We start from the raw sequence: 21,749 nt of genomic DNA, 5'->3' as shown, positions 1-21,749 counted from the left end.
CTGCAGTGTTAGCCCTTCCTGAGGGGATGGAGTATTTTGTGGTTTACTACGATGCATCTATCTTGGGTTTGGGTGTAGTGCTTATGCAGAGAGGGCACGTGATAGCTTACGCTTCAAGGCAATTGCAGCCTCATGAGACGATGTATCCCACCCACGATTTAGAGTTGGGGGCGGTGGTGTTCGCCCTCAAGATCTGGCGCCACTATTTGTATGGGGTTCGGTGTACCATATACACGGACCACAAGAGCTTGTAGTATCTTATGGATCAGCCCAACCTGAATATGCGTCAGAGGAGGTGGTTGGATGTGGTAAAAGATTATGATTGTTAGATTTTGTATCATCCGGGCAAGGCTAATGTGGTAGCCGATGCCTTGAGCCGCAGGGCGGAGAGTGCCCCAATTCGAGATATATGCATGAGGATGACAGTGATGACTCCAGTATTGGATACCATTCGAGAGGCCCAGGCGGAGGCTGTGATACCGGAGAACCGCAAGAGGGAGCGGGTGGTTTGCCAGATATCCGAGTTTGTGACAGATAGCCGAGGACTTATGACCTTTCGAGGGCGGATTTGGGTGCCCTACTCGGGCGGAGCACGTAGCATACTGATGGAGGAGGCACACAGATCGAGGTTCTCGATCCATCCCGGGGCCACTAAGATGTATTTAGACCTGAGAAGAGATTATTGGTGGCCTTGTATGAAGAGGGATGTTGCATGGGTAGTTGAGAGGTGCTTGACCTGCCGTCGGGTCAAGGCAGAGCACCAACGTCCACACGGTCCATTGCAGGCTTTGGAGATTCCCCAGTGGAAGTGGGATCAGATCTCTATGGATTTCATCACCAAGTTACCGAGGACGGCGCGCGGAGTTGACGCGATTTGGGTGATTGTGGATCGACTGACCAAGAGTGCTCATTTTCTTCCCATTAGTGAGAGCTCTTCAGCCGAAAAGTTGGTTGAGATTTATGTGAAGGAAGTGGTATCTCGACATGGAGTGCCGATATCGATTGTGTCAAATCGAGACGTGCGTTTTAATTCCAGGTTTTGGAAGAAATTTAACGAGGAGTTGGGCACGCGCTTGCATTTCAGTACTGCATACCACCCGCAGACAGATGGACATAGTGAGCGGACAATCCAAACGATCGAGGATATGTTGCGCGCTTGTGTCATGGACTTCAGAGGAAGTTGGGACACTTATTTACCTCTAGCTGAGATTTCGTTCAACAAAAGCCATCACTCGAGCATTGGTATGCCTCCCTTTGAGCTCCTGTATGGGAGGAGGTGTCGTACTCCCATCTGTTGGGGAGAGGTGGGGCAGAGAGTTATGGGCGGCACTGAAATAGTGCTGAAGACGACCGAGCAGATTCAGCAGGTCAGACAGAGGTTACTGACAGCCCAGAGTCATCAGAAGAGTTACGCAGACAGGCGACGATCCGAGCTTGAGTTTCAGGTCGGAGATTGTGCTCCTGAAGGTTTCCCCATGGAAAGGGGTGATCCGGTTCAGGAAGCGGGGCAAGTTGGTTCCTCGATACATTGGACCGTTTAGGGTGATCGCCAAGGTGGGCAAGGTAGCAAATCAGCTGGAGCTACCTGAGGAGTTGAGCCAGATTCATAACACCTTCCACGTATCCCAGTTGAGGAAGTGTGTGGCCGATGAGACGGTAATTGTCCCGTTGGAGGACATTCAGATCGATGCGAGCCTGAATTATGCTGAAAGACCAATCGCAGTGTTGGATAGGAAGGTGAAGGTTTTGAGGAATAAAGAAGTGCCCCTGGTTCAGGTCTAGTGGCAGCATCGAAGGGGGTCTGATTTCACTTGGGAGCCGGAGTCAGAAATGCGGGAGCATCGTCCCGAGTTATTTGCAGAGCACGACTTCAAGGGCGAAGTCTAATCCTAGTGGGGGAGAATTGTAACATTTGGATTTCCAGGTATATTATTTTATTTAAATATATTGGATTTTGGGGAGGGACTCGACGAGTTGGTGCGTCAACTCGTCGAGTAGGATTCGCGCCTGATGACGTGTTTAATGAATGGACTCGACGAGTCGGTGGGCTGACTCGCCGAGTCAGCGCTACTGAGGAAAACCCAAATTTCCCGGGCCTGTGGCCTATTTAAAGGACCTTATGGCCTTCATTTGCTGCCACACTCCCCTTTGAGAGACCCAAATCGATCCTGAGAGCATAGAGAGAGAGGGAGAGAGAGAGAGAGAGAGAGAGAGAAAGCTAATTGTCATCATCTTGGTGCATTCTTACAAGGAAGAAGGAGATTTTGCAAGCTATCTTGGCTAAAGGGGTTCAGATCTACTTCCATTCCATTCTAGGCTGCTGTTTAAGGTATAAATCTACTCTTATTTTCGTATGATTAGTAGATCTCATGAATTAGGGTTTCTTTACCCACTTTTAGTTGAAGTTATGATGTATATGAAGCCCCTTTGAGTCCTATACTTCAGATCTGGACCTTGAGAGGTCCAGAGAGTCCCATGATTCAAGCTTTATGCAGTCACATAAGAATATTGGGTCTAAAACACCATTATGAGAGTTATTTTGTCAAATGGAGCTAGATCTGCGATACATGGACGTAAAAACCGGACCTTTACGTGACTATTGGGTGCTAGGAGCTTAGATCTATAAGCTAGAGTCACGGATCTGACCTCAGAAGGTTGAATGAGAATTTCATGGGGTTTACTCGCCGAGTCTGTAAGATGACTCGACGAGTCGTAGCGGGTTTGGCCTGATATATTTGACTCAGTATGAACTCATCGAGTTGAGGGGCAACTCGACGAGCTGAGTGGACCCAAGGGCGAGACTCAAAGAAATGCGACTCGACTCGGTTAGTCACGGGAGCGCACTCAGCGAGTCAGGTCGACCTGAACAGATTGAATTTTTGCTGACTTCAGTTGATTAGTTAATGGGTCAATAAGGGATACTTGAGACCACGGAGGGGTAAAATGGTCTTTTACCCATTCCGAGAGATAGAAAGATAACGAGAGGGTTTTATGTGTAAAAGGATAGTTAATGATTGTGATGTGTGTCCAAATATGTTAGGCTGAGGCTAGTTCAGGATTCCAAGAGATTGACTGTATTCTTCTAGCTGCGAGGTGAGTCTTCTCACTATACTTAACCTGGAATGGTAACTATGTGTGACCGAAAGGTCTTATGTATTTGTAAGAGTTATGTGACTTATGTGATATGTTTATTGTGATATGTATATGCTATATGAATTGGGCCGGAAGGCAAACAGAGTTGGGGCCGGAAGGCAAGTCATGGTAGGGCCGGAAGGTCTACCACAGCTGTGGGACCAGAAGGTCCCACTGAGACACATTGACCGGAAGGTCATACAGTGCTATAGCCTCGAGTGGCTAATATGTGTATGTGGTATTTTGGGGAACTCACAAAGCATTTATGCTTACCGTGTTACGTGTTATGTGTTTCAGGTACTTTAGAGGACCGCGGGAAGGCACCGGCATGATTGTACACCTGCCTCGAGATGGAGTTATGATCCTGGATTTGAATGATTGTTTTGGAAACTTGTAATTTGACTTTTGAGAATTAACGATGTGACATGTGTTTTTATGAATTTAAAATTGAAAATTTGGTTGAAAAATTTGGTCGTTACAAGTATACCCTAACCTGGTCTGTAGTCTATCTGGTCAGCCCTGGGTATCTTGGCCTACAACACAGAGCAGGACCTGCCTCAACCCATTCCCCCAAACCAAAAAATATGTTCACAAACATATCAGACGCTAGCTAGAAAGTACAGATAGTCATACAGATCTAACAGATCACTAATCATGGCAACCATCCTAGAACCAGGATACTGATCTAACCGATCACTAATATAGCAACCATCCTATAACCAGGATACTGATCTAACCGATCTCTAACATAACAACCATCCTATAACCAGGATACAAATCATAAAGGGCCAGCCTTGGTGCCCTAGACCCTATTGATATAGTGAGGAGAACTCACCTCGTAATATTGATCTGAACTGAAGAATCAAATTCCCGAATCACTGTCTAACCAAAAATCCCGAACTATCCAAAATAACGAATAAAAAGTCAGTAAATGGGAATATCAATCATGACCAAGAGCCCCACATAGAATAATAGTCCATTTTTCCTTTTCTCTAATTTGGTCCAAGTCCCAATACCAAATCCATGATCCAAAAGTCCACATATACAAGGCCCATCATTGGCCCAGTTTTCCAAATTGCGCCCAACTCCCTAATTGGGCCTCATTTAAAGATTCACTACCAAAACTAGCCCAAAATACTCTTATCCAGAGAGTCCAGCAAGGCCCAAGTCCGACCGGCCTAAAGGTGGACCAATCCCGAAGCCCAAATCGCAAAAGCCCAAAAGGGGGGCATACACTGGTCGTACTCCTCTGGTACGCGGGACGTACTCCATCTCGCATTGACTAAAAAAGGGACCATTGACTCGGTACGCGGGGCTTACACGAGTCTATACCGAAACTCTCATAAGTGCTTAATAGCTTAAGCACTTAAGCCCAAACTTCAGATCCATCGACCAAATGTGCCTAAGACTCATAAAGTCTTGAACTTTAAGACTTTGGACATCGATAAAGTTCTTAATACATGGTCTTGACCCATTAAGACCTTGCTACTCCATGCATGGGACAGACTCAGTTATTGGGACGTCATTTTTATCACTTAGGACTCTTTCTAGGGTCTGGAAGGATAGCTTAACATGTCCAAAATGCATCATGCACAATATTGGGGTTTTTGGGCAAGGAAAAGTGCCAAAAAGCTAAACAAGACAAGATGTACTCAATATAATTGGTAAGGTAGAAGCTTTTTACCTCCTGGAGCTTCTAGAGGACAAGAGAACTTCAGATCTTCAAGCTTGCCTTCCTTCTCCAACTATTTGGTGCAACAACTTCTCCTTCAAGTGCTCAAAACACACAAAAACTCACACTCAAACACAAGGCTAGGGTTTGGGACGTCGCTAGGGTATGAAGGCTGAATGTGATGGGAGAAATGAGCCATAAGGATGTTTATATAGCACCCAAACCCTAAATATTAGGGTTTCCTTCTGACATGAGTACGCCCAGCGTACACAAGTGCACGCCCAACATACTAGGGTGCGCCTAGTATGCTCAACGTACCCTTATGTACGCGCAACATACTCCTCCTGATCCCAAAATTGCAATTTAACCCTTAGGCTTCTCATGGCTTCACCTATCCGTCCCCAGGGACTATAAATGACAAATCTTGGGATGTTACAAAAAAACCCCATGAGATGATAAGAAGAAGATCTAACAAGCAACTAAACAAGGTTGAGGCTTGCTTACTAGAAAATGAAGAGGATGAGATGTTGCTTATGGATCTACAATCTTCTCCTGGAATCCTCTAGCTTCTTCTTCTTCTACAAGCTTCAAATCACATAAAGTTCACTCAAAAATGGCTCACAAACTCACACAAAGCTCTAGGGTTTCGTGGATTAGGGTTTCGGACTTGGATGCTGGAAATGAGGCTAACAAGTGGGGATTAAGATGCTTAAATAGGGTGCAAAACCTCGAATTTAGGGTTTCATTCTGGGAGACCTACTCGCCGAGTCGAGGCTCTCAAATCGTCGAGTAGGTGGCTTAAAATCCCGCCTCCAATCTCGTTTCTATTCAACGAGTCTGGGGCTCCCAACTCGTCGAGTAGCTCTTCAAAATGAATAAATTATAATTAAATGTGTACCAGGAATCAGGCGTTACAATTCTCCCCCACTTGTCTTAGACTTCGTCCTTGAAGTTTGCTGCATCGGGAAACAACTCCGGGGAGTGCTGCCTCATCTCCTCCTCGGGCTCCCAAGTCCACTCAGAACCCTTGAGGTGCTGCCACTGCACCTTCACCATCTCAACCCTCTTGCTCCTTAGATACTTCGTCTTTTTGTCGAGAATAACTACTGGTCTGTTGATGTAATTTAGGCTGTCATCAACATAAATATCCTCTAGGGGCACAACCGCTGGGTCATCCACTAAGCACTTCCATAACTGAGAAACATGGAATGTCCTGTGGATCTAGCTGAGCTCTGCTGGAAGATCCAAATGGTAAGCAACCAGGCCCAACTGAGCCAACAACCTAAACGAACGGATGTATTTGGGGCCCAACTTGCCCCTCTTCCTGAACCGGATGACACCTTTCCAAGGTGACACCTTCAGGAGGACCATGTCGCCCACCTGAAACTCCAAGTCTGAACGACGCTTGTCGGGATAGCTCTTTTGTCGACTCTGAGCAGTCCGGAGCCTGCTCCGGACCTGCTGGATCTTCGCAGTGGTCTTGAGTACTACCTCAGTACTCCCTATGACTCTTTGACCAACCTCGCCCCAACAGATTGGGGTCCTATACTTCCTCCCGTAGAGCATCTCAAAGGGAGGTTGATCTATGCTAGAGTGGTAGCTTTTGTTATACGAAAATTCTGCTAACGGAAGATACGTATCCCAACTGCCACCAAAATCCAATACACATGCGCGTAGCATGTCCTCGAGAGTCTGAATCGTCCTCTCGCTCTGTCCATTCGTATGAGGGTGGAAAGCGGTGTTGAAGTGGAGACGAGTACCCATCTCATCGTGAAACCGCTTCCAAAATCGGGAAGTGAAGCAGACATCCCTGTCTGATACCACCGAGACAGGCACTCTATGTCATGCCACTATCTCACACATGTAGATCTCGGCCAGCTTCTCAGCCGATATACTCTCCTGGATCGGGATAAAATGAGCACTCTTGGTCAACAGATCCACGATGACCCATATCGAATCTACTCCACGTGCGGTCCTAGGAAGCTTGGTCAACCGATCCACACGGGAATGTCTAGCGGCTGCATCTTGCCGTGGGGTCTCTGGTGCTCGGCCTTAACCTTCCTGCAGGTCAAAGACCGCCCTACATGCCATGCTACGTACCGCTTCATGCAGGGCCACCAGTAATCAGGGCGAAGATCCCGATACTGATGGGTTTTGAGCACTACATCATTCATATGGTGTACATGCAAACCCTAAAGCTTTGGATCTAGTTTGTCTAATGAACATGCAATAATCATCCACAACCATAAACCCTAGATCTAGCATACAATAATTGATATTATCATAATATATGGTTTAGATCTTACCTTTGATTGTTATGTAGCAATAACAATCTATTCCTTCTTGTAATTGGCTTCTAAAAGCTTAGTGTCACAAGTGTCACACCTCTAATGGCTCACAAACACCAAGAGCAAGAGGATGACTTAGGAGAGGAGAAGGAGGCACCAAAAACGTCCAAGAAACTCCAAGGAATGCTTAGCCACGTTTTTGGGTGCCCTAGGGGTCTTTATATAGTGAGGCTATTCGGGTTTTTAACTAGGAAACCCTAATCTGACTGCTTAGGCCCTAAGCAGCCCATGGACTCCCTCCTTAGAGGCCTTGGACGAATTCTCATGGGTTTCCCCATAGATTTCTTCCACTCCAACCTCTATGGAGTCCATTAGCCCAATATCCAACTATCACACAATTGACAGTTCTAGCCCCCTTTATTTAATTAATGTCTTTTAGCCACAAAATTAATTCTTATTAATTCTTGACTAATTAAACAATATGATTTCTCTTTTAATATATTATTCATATAATATATTAATGAATCATAATTAACCATGCTAACAACTATTCTGCGTATGACTTCAAACCTAATCAGCACTCGTAGCTTTCAAAAAACCGATGTCAACTCTGATCTTATCAGAAGCGTGTCCTTTAGATAAGGGATCATATATTCCTCCATTCTAGATATCGTATGACCTGAGACATGGATTTAAATCATACTCTCTGTTTATGTGTTGTTTCCTAATTTCCAATTTATGACGACTGACAACAGACTACAACTGAACACATCAGCTTAGTCTCGGCTTGGCCAAGCGCTTAGGTGTCATCACTAAATCATCGAGGGGCCCACTGATATCTTTCTTATCCCATTTTGGGTAAAAGGAATGGATAAACTTCGACTCAATGCTCGCTTGTACTCACTCACCGAATCACACACAACAATACGTTTTATAACACCAAGTTACTGGTGCGTTTACATATTATCAATGTGTAACCGACTCGCAAGATACAACTCACACATCTCGGTTTCAAGAATATAAGATATTATCGTCTCACCAATCACTCGTGATAAAATCCATGAAGCGATCCAAGTGAGCGTGGGTTTAATCCAATGCTCAAATCATATTCATAAGCACTCATGAACGTTGCAACAAACATTTTCTATGTCTAATACACTTTAGGCAATCTACAAACCAATTCATGACAATCTTCTTTCATACCTACGCCCAAAGTATGAGCGACTGTGGAACGTTCGAATAATCTTATTATTCAGGAAGTCAAAACATGCAAAGTGAAGCACAAGAATAATCGAACCTAATATGGCCCTAAACTTGTGAGTATAAATAAAACTCCTTTTATTTAATCACCATATTTATTACACATTATTCATTGTATAATGTTTTGGGTAATCAACTTATTACTTGAATTATAACAACAATTGTCTCATGCTCTTAGGATGCACACTATGTTTACCTATGGTCCTTACTTTGTGTAATAGTATAATTGAATAACATTTTCAATCACACTCATTTCACACTTCCCAATCCTTACCATAAGTGTGAGAATACCAAATTCTTGCCACTTATAGAATATGTTAGATTTTAAGATTTTATGCAACGATTCTTTCGTAATGTCATAGCGCCAAAGTCACAAAGACTTTGCCAATGAAATTACAAAGTCGTCTATTGGAGATTGTTGCAAGACAACTCCATAGACATGAAGTCTCACAGTCAAAGTACATTCCTTTGAACATCCTTCTTGCATAAAAGTTTCTAATCTACATAGAGATTCTTAAAGTCCAACTCCCAATATGGAAACAATTCCATATTTACCATATGACAACTCATTATTAATAGAATCATATTTAATAATAATAATGTTAGTATGGTCCTTCCATTACTATACTTCCCACTACTCATAAGCGACTAATCCTTAGCGAACCTTAGATTGTCCTCTTGACAGTTGATTAATCACCTTTAGTTATATCTGGTGCCAATCCTTTTAATGCCCTAGGCATTTGGAAAATTTTAGAACACGCGAATATTATAGCATATGCAATCAATCCTATGCCCGAAGCATATGGGATACGATTCATAATGTCTTACATAAAGACGTGATACTTGACCAGTCTTTTGCTACAGTATCTCTATTTGCCATGTTATCACAATTCGAACTATGAAGAGGGATGCCGTAATCATAATCGAATTTGAGAACACAATCTTAATTTCATATGACTAAATTAGATAAAAAATCAATCCAAGCTTTTAGAACTGAAATGAAGTATAAAATTCTCTCCCTTAATTATAGCAAAACAACTTTTCAACCCTTGCAACTTTGCGAATTGAACCTTTTGTTTTCTATAATTAACGCTATCTCGCAACACTTACCATAATTATCATGCTCCCACTCACATGATGATTATATCTTTTCCAAGCATAACACTTATGCTCCCACTAGCTTTGACACGTATTCAGAAATTTGCTGGACTTCTAGAAACCGATACTTATTGACTTTTTTTACAAAATTTCATATTTCTGAAACCGAGACGCTTCGATAAGCCTTTATCTAAGCTTCTCGAACTCATACACCTTTCCTTAGATAACCTATATGTGCATTTAAACAATTTTATGACTTATAACAATAAGTCTAAAATGTTCAGACCCATTTTCCATTTCCCATAATTCGAACTATGAAGTGGGATGCCGTAATCATAATCGAATTTGAGAAATGCAAATTACATAATGCTATCTTCAAAATCTCTCTTAGTGAAAGCGTTTCCTCACAATCATTTTGATGAAGGAGAGAAACCTTATGACACTTAGATTTTGTGGTGTATGTGTTCCTATCCATGTTAATTTGTCATAACCATAATCATAAGACAATAATTGTGACAAATCCAAACTGTTATGGATCAAACTTGTCCATTCTTAATTTCTTGCCATCAAGGGTCCTACCATTGCTTCCAAGTTATTTAGCAGCTCACCCCTACCTTTCAATGTAATTTCCATTGATTAAGGTGCCTTGCCCCTATGCAACCTATTGAGAAATCATAGAACTCACATACATAGTTGACCAAACTGGAATGGCACAAAAACAAGAATATATCAACACGATAGGTTAGAAACCTCAAGTCGTGTGCTAGTAATTAATAGCAGGTTTACTCTCGATTAGTTCTTGAAACTTTTCAAGATCTTTAGACTCCCACTGACCTCTTGACATATTAGATTCTCTTATCAAGAAATATTTCTTGACAAAAGAAATATTCAAGAGTTAGTGTGTGTCTATGTCAAGACAAAACCTACACACAATTTGGTACTAGTTGGTATTTGTCTTATTCAAGACATCACAACTTACCAAAGTGTGCAAGTGTAAAAACATTCCTATTTAATATTATATCACTTAAGTCACAATCTTGGAGTATGACTCTATGACTTGGTTTTGGAACGAAGTACGATACATCTTATTGACTTAACCACTACAACAATTCTCGATTCCTCTTCTTAGCGAAACTAGTGCACTAAGGTGTCCTTAGAGGATGAATTGTAATATGGTTCCTATGATTACCAAGACGATCATAAAACACGATACAAAAGTACTCTCCCTTCTTCTTAGATTAGAGAAACTTTTTATCTTTCTGCCTTCATTGATTCTACTTATTCGTTCTGACATTCATTGAAACTTTTCAATGATTCAGAATTACACTTAATCTTTTAAGTATAACCACATTTACTAGACTTTTAGTAAATCATGATGAATAATGTTATTTTTATTTATGGTGGACTTGACCAGTGCACAACATTGTGAACTCGATCTCCTAGTCCTTCACTTGACTCTTTGTCAAGGAATTAGCCTTAAAATTTCTAAGTACCAAGATTTCCATACATCACATGATTCAAATCATATGATTCCAAACTTCTGTCCAATTGAAATTTGGGCGATGGGAATCTTTCCTTACTTAGAAAATTACGACATTACCATAAATAACATAACTAAGAATCACATCTATTTAATATTGCTTATAATAGAAACACACAGACATCAATTATCACAATTGCCATTGCAAGGAAATATAAATAAGACAAAATCAAAATTTATTTTATTGCGTAAAAATATATCCTTACAATGCAAATGAAAACTATGCTATTACATATTCCTAAACAATTTATCATAACTCTAAGCAGCAGCTCAAAAACCCGATCATCGAATCCATGAGATCGTAATCCATTTCTTCACGATCAGACTTAGCTCGCTCCTTCCTTTAAGCTTCCTTTCTTTTCTTTGATCCTTCAAAACATCAAATGTAATCTTATCACATCATGTATTAAGAATTGACTCTCCCATCTCTTAGATCTCTCAGGTAGTCAGGGCAGCTTCGTAACCAATGCCTCTTCTTTTGGCAGTAGAAACATATGGAATCTTCTGTAATGGTACACAGGACGATCTCAGACTCAGCCTTTCTCTTACGTAGAGAAAACGTTTTTGGACTTCCAATGTTGCCATTGCCCGTAGAAGGTTGGGATATTGATTTATCAAACCAATTTGCTCGACCAGTGCGCCAAATCATTTCTGATTCAGCAGCAATAAGCAAATAAGTCAAATCAATAAGGGTCATGTCGTGGTCCATCATATAGTACTCTCTAACGAACTTACCATATGATTCGGGAAGTGATTGAAGAACCAAGTCAACAACCAACTTCCTTGAGACACCGACACCCAACATCCTTAACCTGTCAATGTGTGACTTCATCTTTAAGACGCGTGCACACACAGACTTTCCATCTTTGTGTCTTATTGCCAATAGGGCTTGAGTGACCTTGAACTTTTCAAGTCTTCGAACACATAGGTCAGGGAGAATTGTTGGAGGAGGTGGAGGAAGTGAAGCTTGATTTCCATTTCCACAATCCAATCGTGGAACATCATCTTCACGTGGAAAACGTTTTCTAACGGATTCAGGAAGACCATAGTTGTCAGACTTTGACATCTATAAAACGGGAGAAAATTCAATTTAGTTGATTGAGTCCTTAATAAAACACCCAAATGAGATATTAAGGCTAGGACCCAACACAATATTCTACAAACTAGAAGAGGGATGCCGTAATCCAATTTGCAGAATATTTGGAGGTAGGTAAATGACGATTTACTAATTTTCACCATGAAAAACGAAAAACAAGGTTAAGTTTTAAATGTATTGGAAACTCATAGATCTTTTGAGATTCATTGAACTTTTCAATGGCATGTTTAAATCTCGATATGCCCCTCGATTTGTGACTGGGATGCCGAGGATCACAAAACAGGGTGTGAATAACCATGCAAACATACATGGTGCCCCCAATGTTACAGTCACCTATTCGATGTGTCGGTTAACCACACACGCTCCACCGAACTATGACAAACATCGAGTCACCCTTCGCCACCTTTTCTTAGAACCCAATTCGTGTGCTGGTTAACCACACACGCTCCACTAACGTCTTAGCAAAGGTACAAAGTGTAATTTCATGGAATTGCATCAATTCACTTTTGCCTAAAGTAACTAAGATTGGGAATTTTTGTAAAACATTTAGTTACTTTAACATTCATTATACTTTTAATGAGGAGAGGGTTTGCCCTTTCCTACCCGTTCGGCTAAAGACCCTGCACCAATCAAGGAAACGGTGGGTGAGAGTGGACACCCAATAAACGGCCATTTTATAGGCCATAACCTTATACCCCGCTTATAGATCAGCTTCTTGAATGAGGCTTACTAAGGGTAAGACTAGCAGTTTAAGTTATACATATATAATATTAGACTTTTAATGTTATATATATAGTATAGGGTGTATTTTACACTTTTAAAATACTAGGTGGTTTAATTTTATAAATTACACTTTTAATATAAACCATATCATTATGGATTTATTAACTCTCTTGTAATTATACTTTTAATTAACTCAATAAAACCATAAGGGTGTAATTTGAACTTTTCAAAACTAGGGTTTTAGAATTTAAAATTTCAAAAATTAAACTTTCAATCAAAAATTTAAATTCCAAAACTTGAGGGAAAGTTTTGAAACATTTCAAAACATTAGGGTTTAGAATTTAAATATTTCAAAATTAAACTTTTAATCAAAAATTTAAATTCCAAAACTTGGGGGCAAGTTTTGAAACTTTTCAAAACTATCTAGATCAAATTACAAATAATTAAAATTAATCAAATAATTGGTTATTATCTAAATTTGACCTAATTAAATTTCTTACTAGATAATTCAAAACAAAATTACAAATAATTAATATTTATCTTATAAAACAAGTAATTATCTTAATTTTGACAATTATCTTCTATTTTGGTAAGGATAATAACCAAATATTGATAAAATTCGGATTTTATTAATGAAAAATGTTTTTGGTAATTATCCCACAACAAAATATGTCAAAATCCCGCAAAATCAGCCATCTGCGACTCTGACTCGTCGACTCACCACTGGACTCGGCGAGTTCAGTCATGGACTCGACGAGTCCAGCCCCCAGAAAGCAGAATTTTGTGATTTTAAGCTTGAATGATTATGAAATACATCAAATACATTATACAAACAACCTAGGCTCTGATACCACTGATGGGTTTTGAGCACTACATCATTCCTATGGTGTACATGCAAACCCTAAAGCTTTGGATCTAGTTTGTCTAATCAACATGCAATAATCATCCAAAGCCATAAACCCTAGATCTAGCATACAATAATTGATATTATCATAATATAGGTTTTATATCTTACCTTTGATTGTTATGTAGCAATAACACTCTATTCCTTCTTGTAATTGGCTTCTGAAAGCTTAGTGTCACAAGTGTCACACCTCTAATGGCTCACAAACACCTAGAGCAAGAGGATGACTTAGGAGAGGAGAAGGAGGCACCAAAAACGTCTAAGAAACTCCAAGGAATGTGTAGCCACGTTTTTGGGTGCCCTAGGGGTCTTTATATATTGAGGTTGATAGGGTTTTTAACTAGGAAACCCTAATCTGACTGCTTAGGCCCTAAGCAGCCCATAGACTCCCTCCTTAGAGGTCTTGGACGAATTCTCATGGGTTTCCCCATAGATTTCGTCCACTCCAACCTCTATGGAGTCCATTAGCCTAATATCCAACTATCACACAATTGACAGTTCCAGCCCCCTTTATTTAATTAATGTCTTTTAGCCACAAAATTAATTCTTATTAATTCTTGACTAATATTAATTAAACAATATGATTTCTCTTTTAATATATTATTCATATAATATATTAATGAATCATAATTAATCTCTTTCTCCACAAATCATCCTATCAAGTTGCTTTGGTGAAGGCAACCCAAAAGGACCATGCTTACAATCGGGCCAAGTACATACCAAAATAGTTATGGACTTAGACACTAATCCAACAGATACATTTTCGTCGCATCGGGATGGATGGTGAACCTCGACTTGTGGGCCTCTTCCATCAGAACATGTCGTAGTCCGCCCCAGTACGGAACCCAGACCCTCCCATGCAGGTCTGCACACACGGGTCATGAGGTCCATGAATGCGGCTGGACCATTGGTGAACCCAAAAGACATCACCACAAACTCATAGTGACCATAGCGAGTCCTAAAAGCTGTCTTTTGTACATCCTCGCCTCTGAATCACATATGGTGATAACCCAATCGTAGATCAATCTTGGAGAACCAAGATACACCCTGTAGCTGGTCAAACAAATCATCGATCCTCGGGAGAGGATAACGGTTCTTCACCATTACCTTATTTAGCTCCCGCTCGTCTATGCACATCCGATGTGACCCGTCCTTCTTCTTCACAAACAGGATCGGGGCTCCCCATGGTGAACTACTCGACCTAATAAACCCCTTGTCTAGCAGCTCTTGCAGCTGCGTAGACAACTCCTGCATCTTGGGAGGAGCCAACTGATGGGTTTTAGGTAAACAAATAAACTAGAAAACAATTCCTAAGTTCACATGCAACCTACTTTGGATCTATGTTTTAACTATTGAACATATAACTTTGAATTGCAAAACAAGAACCCTAGAGGAGAGAGGCTATTTTCGAAAATAACTAACTAGGGTTTAAGAGTTACATACCTTTCAATTGTTATAGCAAACAATTGTTAATCCTCTTGAACTTGATCTTCTTGGAAGCCTAGCACCACAAATGTAATGCCTCTAATGGAGTCACACCCAAAAGCTAGCAAGAAGAAAACTAGAAGGAGAGAGGGTGGGTATGCAATTTTTGGCCCTAGGGTTTCACAAGGGAAGGAGTGGCCGAATTTAGGAGCTGGGAGGCTCCTTATATAGCTGAGGGATCTAGGGTTTATGGAAAACCCTAATGTTCCTTTGCTTGGGGCCTAAGCTAATCCAAAGGCCTTATCCAAGCCCCCTTGGACGAAATCATTTGGGTTTCCCCTATAGATTTCGTCCACCCCCTTCCAAGGAGGTTCTGGAACCTTCCACTCAACTATTAGATAATTGCAAACTAGTCCCTGCACTTTATAATTAATATAATTAACCCCAAAATTAATTCTAATTAATTTCTGGCTAACTATTAATTAAACCTTATGATTTCTAATTAATATATTAATCTTTTAACATATTAATAAATCATTTATATTAATTTATTAATCTTATAATAAACCAATATCTCTCCTTTCATAATTTCCTTTTCTAGTTGCTAGGTTTGAGGCCAACCCAAAAGGATTGTGCTGCTATTAATTCAAGTACATACCAATTATAGTTATAGGCTTAGACACCTAATCCAACAGTCTCCCACTTGGATAAGTATGTAACTATAATTGCTAGTATGACTTCTAAACTTGACCAGCAAATTGTAGCTTCCAAAAGCTGCTGCTGAACTCTGACCCAGTCAGTTACGTGTCCTTATATAAGTGATCATATAATCCTTCGTTCTGCAAGATATCCCCAGACATAAGACATGGAATGTAATCAATCTCTTTATCCAGAATCTATGTTTCCCGATTTCTGATTTGTGATGATGTAGGAATTCTAATTGAACACATTAATTTAGTCCTGGCTGGGCCCAGCACATAAGTCAACACCAAATCATCGAGGGGCCCACAGATATCGCTTTTCCGGTTAGGGCAAAAGGAACGAATAAACGTTGACTCATATGCTTGTATCTTTTACTCATCAAATTATACATGACAATACGTTTTATAACACCAAGTTAATGATGCGTTTTCGTATCACCAATGTATAACCGACTTTGTAAATTACAACTCATATATCTTTGTTTCAAGATTATAAGATATTATCGTCTCAGTATTACTCGTGATGAATTCCATGAAGTGATACTCTGAGCGAGGGTTTATCCAATACTCAAATCTCAATTTCTGAGTACTCATGAACATTGCAGCAATTCCATTGCCATATCTATCCTTAGACAATCTGCAGTCCAATTCACGACAGTCTTAATTCACTACTTACTTCCAAAAGTATGAGCGACTTTGGAATTTGAATAATCATATTATTCGGGAAGTAAAACATGCAAAATGTGAAACACAATAATAACCAATTGACATAAGGCAGTAAACAAACTCATAAATAATACTTTATTATTTAATCACCAAAAGTCAATTACATTTACCTTGTAACAAATTTCTGAACTAGACTAATCTAACTACTAAAACTAATATCTGATGGGTTTTTGAGCATTCTAACACTCCTATGGTGTACATGCAACCCTAGAAACCTTGGATCTATGTTTGACTAAGATACATGCAAATAATTATTTTTCCAAGGTTCTTATCCTAACTAGCATGGCATGGGGTGCTTGAATCAAATAAAACTAGTAGAATTACTTACCTTATAATAGTAGTTGATTGCTTGGAGTTTGAGAGCCTAGCACCAATAATGTGGATGCCTCAAATGGAAGTCACAAATCACCACAAACTTGGAAACTTGAGAGAATAGTCACAAACTTCTTGAAATCGGCCCTCTTAGTTTACACACATCAACTAGTGCTATTTCAAGAACCAAAGCCTCCTTTATATAGTGTGGTGGATTAGGGTTACATCCATGTAAACCCTAATACCCATATCTTTTCATTTCCATGAGATCCATGGGTTAAAGCTCCATGGAGTATCCATGGACTTTCCATGCAAGCCTAGCCCATTCCAAATAAGCATTAGCCCACACTATATAAATACAAGAGCCCATATTTAATTAGTCATACTTTTGATCTCTAAATTAATTCTAAATTAATTATAGATCAACACTAATTAAATAATATGATTTTATATTAATATATTAGAACTTATAATATATTAGTAAATCATAACTTATACTATTCACAAAAGATTATCCGTAAATTGTTCGGGTGAAGTGCAACCCAAATGGACCATGCCGGGTCGGGTCAAGTACATACCAAATATAGTTATGGACTTAGACACTATCTCCAACAGTCTCCCACTTGGATAAGTCTAATAACTATAGTTGCAAGTATGACTTCAGGAACCGATCAGCAATCGTAGCTCTTAAAACTCTGTTGAACTATGAAGCGCCATTTTAGATAAGTGATCAAATAATCCTCTGTTCTAGATATCAGCCGGACAAATACATGGAACATGGTCTTGCTTATTGTCCAACATTTGTTTCCCGATTTCCGATTTGTTTGACATAGAACTTAACTGAACACATCAATTTAGTTCTGACCAGGCCCGGTACATAGGTCAAAACAAAATCATCGAGGGGGCCAGATATCGCTTCTAATCCTAGAAGGAACAGATAAACTTCGACTCATATGTTTGCTCTACTACTTGTTGAACTACACACAAAAGCACGGTTTATAACATCGAGTTACCAATGCGTTTTCGTGCAATCAATGCATAACCAACTCATAGGCAACAAATCATATCTCTAGGTTTGAAGACTTATATGATATTACCGTCTCACGATCACTCGAGATAAATTACATGAAGTGATACAAGTGAGCGTGGGTTGAATCCAATACTCAGAACTTATGAGCACTCATGTGTGCTGTAGCCCCGCTTTGTCTAACATCTTAGACCTCTACAAGCCAACCCATGACAATCTTGATTCATATCTACTTCCAACATATGACCGACGGTGGAGAGTTTGAATAATATGATATAAACCATAACATAATTATTCTGTAAGTCAAAACATGCAAAAAGAAATAATAGTAAGCGATTGACAAGAGATAGCAACACTTTACTCATAAATAACAACTTTTATTTATCATCAAATGTCAATTACATTTTACAAATTTCAAGATTATCTAACTACTAAAACTAATATCATCCTTCAGCCCTATGCTCCGAGCATGCTGGAGATTCTTAGCCGAGTCAGTCCCTTCGTGAGGGGATCTGCTGGGTTCTCATCCGATGATACCCTCTTTGCCACGAGGATTCCTTCTTCTATTCGATGTCTGATGAAGTGATATTTTATGTCAATGTGTCTGGATCTCCCATGATCTCTTGGCTCCTTGGCTAAGGCAACTGCACTATTGCTGTCACAGAAAATCTCCATTGGCTCCTTTATAGCTGGTACAACTCCAAGGTCTCCGATGAAGTTCTTTAGCCATATAGCCTCCTTTGCTGCCTGGCTTGCTGCTATATACTCTGATTCACAAGTGGAATCAGCCACTGTCTCCTGCTTGGAACTTTTCCAAGTGATATCCCCTCCGTTTAGAGTAAAGACCCAGCCCGACTGAGAGCGGAAATTATCCCTGTCAGTCTGAAAGCTAGCATCACTGTACCCTACAACTCTCAAGTCCTCACTGCCACCGAGGGTAAGGACCCAGTCCTTAGTCCTCCGTAGGTACTTGAGGATATTCTTTACCGTAGTCCAGTGTGCCTTGCCAGGGTTCCCCTGATACCTGCTAACCATGCTCAAAGCAAAGGCTACATCAGGTCGAGTACACGTCATAACATACAAGATCGATGCTACAGCTGAAGCATAAGGTATTCGACTCATTTCTGCTATCTCAGCCTCAGTACTAGGGCTTTGTGTCTTACTCAATCTGGCGTTACTCTGGATGGGTAACTCTCCTTTCTTGGAGTTATGCATGTTGAACCTTTTTAACACTTTGTCCACATAGGTGCTTTGACTAAGTCCAATTAGACTTTTACTCCTGTTTCTCAAAATCCTTATCCCTAGGATATTGGCAGCTTCTCCAAGGTCCTTCATAGTGAAACACTTCCCAAGCCAGGACTTTACTTCCTGCAGGGTTGGGATGTCATTTCCTATGAGTAGTATGTCATCCACATACAATACCAAAAAACTGACTATACTCCCACTAGCCTTGATATAGACACAAGATTCATCTTCACTCCTTAAAAAGCCAAATTCTTTGACTTTCTCATCAAAGCAAAGATTCCATCTGCGAGGTGCCTGTTTTAATCCATAAATGGATTTCTCGAGCTTACACACTCTACTGGGGTACTCTGTACTGACAAAACCCTCTGGCTGAACCATGTAACCATCTTCAACCAACTTTCCATTAAGGAAAGCGGTTTTGACATCCATTTGCCATATTTCATAATCATGAAATGCAACAATGGCTAAGAGAGCCCTAATAGACTTAATCTTGGCCACTGGTGAAAAGGTCTCATCATAATCAACTCCCGGAGTTTGAGAATAACCCTTTGCAACCAGTCGTGCCTTATAAGTGTGTACATTACCATCCATGTCGGTCTTCTTCTTGAAGATCCATTTGCACCCAACTATCTTACGATCAGGTACATTGTCAACCAAGTTCCAAACTTGATTGTCATACATGGACTGTATCTCGCTATCCATAGCCTCTTTCCATTTAGCAGCCTCAGGGCCTGCCACGGCTTCCGTGTAGCTGTTAGGCTCATCCAGATTTACCAGTGTGTTATCACTGATAAGTGTCTCACCTTCTGCAATAATATGAAAACCATAATAATGCTCAGGTGCATTCCTAACTCTGGTGGAACGTCTCAGAGGTATAGATTCTTCAGTCGGCTCAACATGAGTTTCCTCCTCAGGTTGAGGGCTAGGGTTTGAGGTTCCTTCACCACTTGACTCTTGAATTTCCTCAAGGTCAATTTGCCTCCCACTGTCTCCTTGGCTCATGAATTATCTCTCTCGAAAGAATCCTCTTCTTGCTACAAAGACCACATTATCACTGGGTCTGTAGAAGATGTAACCAAAAGATTTCTGTGGGTAGCCGATGAAAATACACCTTTCGCTTCGGGGTTCGAGCTTATCGTGAGTCTCGCGTCTCACGAAAGCCCCGCAACCCCAAATCTTGATGTGGTCTAGATTGGGAACTTTTCCAGTCCACACCTCGTGAGGTGTTTTGGCAACCTTCTTTGTAGGGACTAGATTAAGGATATGGGCGGCAGTCTTTAAGGCATACCCCCAAAATGAGATTGGTAGCGAAGCTCGACTCATCATGGAACGAACCATGTTCAACAAGGTCTGATTGCGCCTCTCAGCTACACCATTCAACTGTGGTGTCCTAGGAGGTGTCAATTGTGAGACAATCCCACATTCCTTAAGATAGTCAAGGAACTTAGTACTAAGATACTCACCACCACGATCGGATCGAAACATCTTAATGTTCCTGCCCAACTGATTCTCCACTTCTTGCTTAAACTCTTTGAATTTCTCAAAGGTTTCTGACTTATGCTTGATTAGGTAGACATATCCATATCTACTAAACTCATCAGTAAAAGTCACATAGAACCGATTAGCATCTCTTGTGGCGGTTCTGAAGGGTCCACACACATCCGTGTGTATGAGGTCCAACAAACCTTCATCCCTAGCACAAGTGCCAGTAAAAGGTGACTTTGTCATTTTACCAAGCAAACAAGATTCACAACTATCATCTGACTTTAGGTCAAATGACTCCAAGACTCCATCCTTTTGGAGTTGGCCTATGCGTTTCTTGCTTACATGTCCAAGACGACAATGCCATAAGGATGCTTTATCTAAGCTAGTGGAAGAGTTAATACACAATACATTATTTCCTAGATTATCTACAACAGATACAGTTTCATACACGCCATCACAAGGTAATGCTTTAAAATAAATAACATTATTAAAGAAAGCATCAATACTACCATTATTATTATCAAAATAAAAGGTAAAACCTTGTTTATACAATGCATGAAAGGAAATAATATTTCTTGCCATTTCTGGCGAATAATAACATTTATTCAAATCTAATGTAAACCCACTATTTAGCACTATGGAATAAACTCCTATCTTGGTGACAGGTGAAGCCTTCCTATTTCCCATGATCAAGTTTATCTTTCCCTGCTCCACATTCTCACTTCTTTTTAGTCCCTACAAATCACAACATAGGTGAATACCACAACCTGTATGAAGGACCCAAGACTTAGAATGAGGTGAGTTATTAGACAATATAGTGTATATACCTGCATGGTTGGGTTTTACTTTCCCATCCTTCAAATCTTGCTGGCACTTTGGGCAGTTTCGCTTCCAGTGCGACTTTTCATGGAAATAGAAGCATTCAGCCTCATTAGGGTTAGCAGAAGGAGTGACAAAACCTTTCTTGATTTGCTTGATGAGGAGCCTTCAAGGGTCTTACCCTTGGTACCCTTAGAAGGGTTCTTTCTCTTCTTCCCTTTGCCATGCCCGATTGCCAAGACATTGGCCGCAGTTGGAGTAGGAGTAGGAGTAGTAACAATCGACTTACCCTTTAG

The sequence above is a fragment of the Lactuca virosa genome, chromosome 3 (assembly GCF_052849685.1).
Source record: "Lactuca virosa cultivar CGN04683 chromosome 3, Lactuca_virosa_CGN04683_v6, whole genome shotgun sequence".
Classification (NCBI taxonomy): domain Eukaryota; kingdom Viridiplantae; phylum Streptophyta; class Magnoliopsida; order Asterales; family Asteraceae; genus Lactuca; species Lactuca virosa.
The sequence above is the reverse complement of the archived record's forward strand: the minus strand, read 5'-3'. Positions refer to the sequence as shown.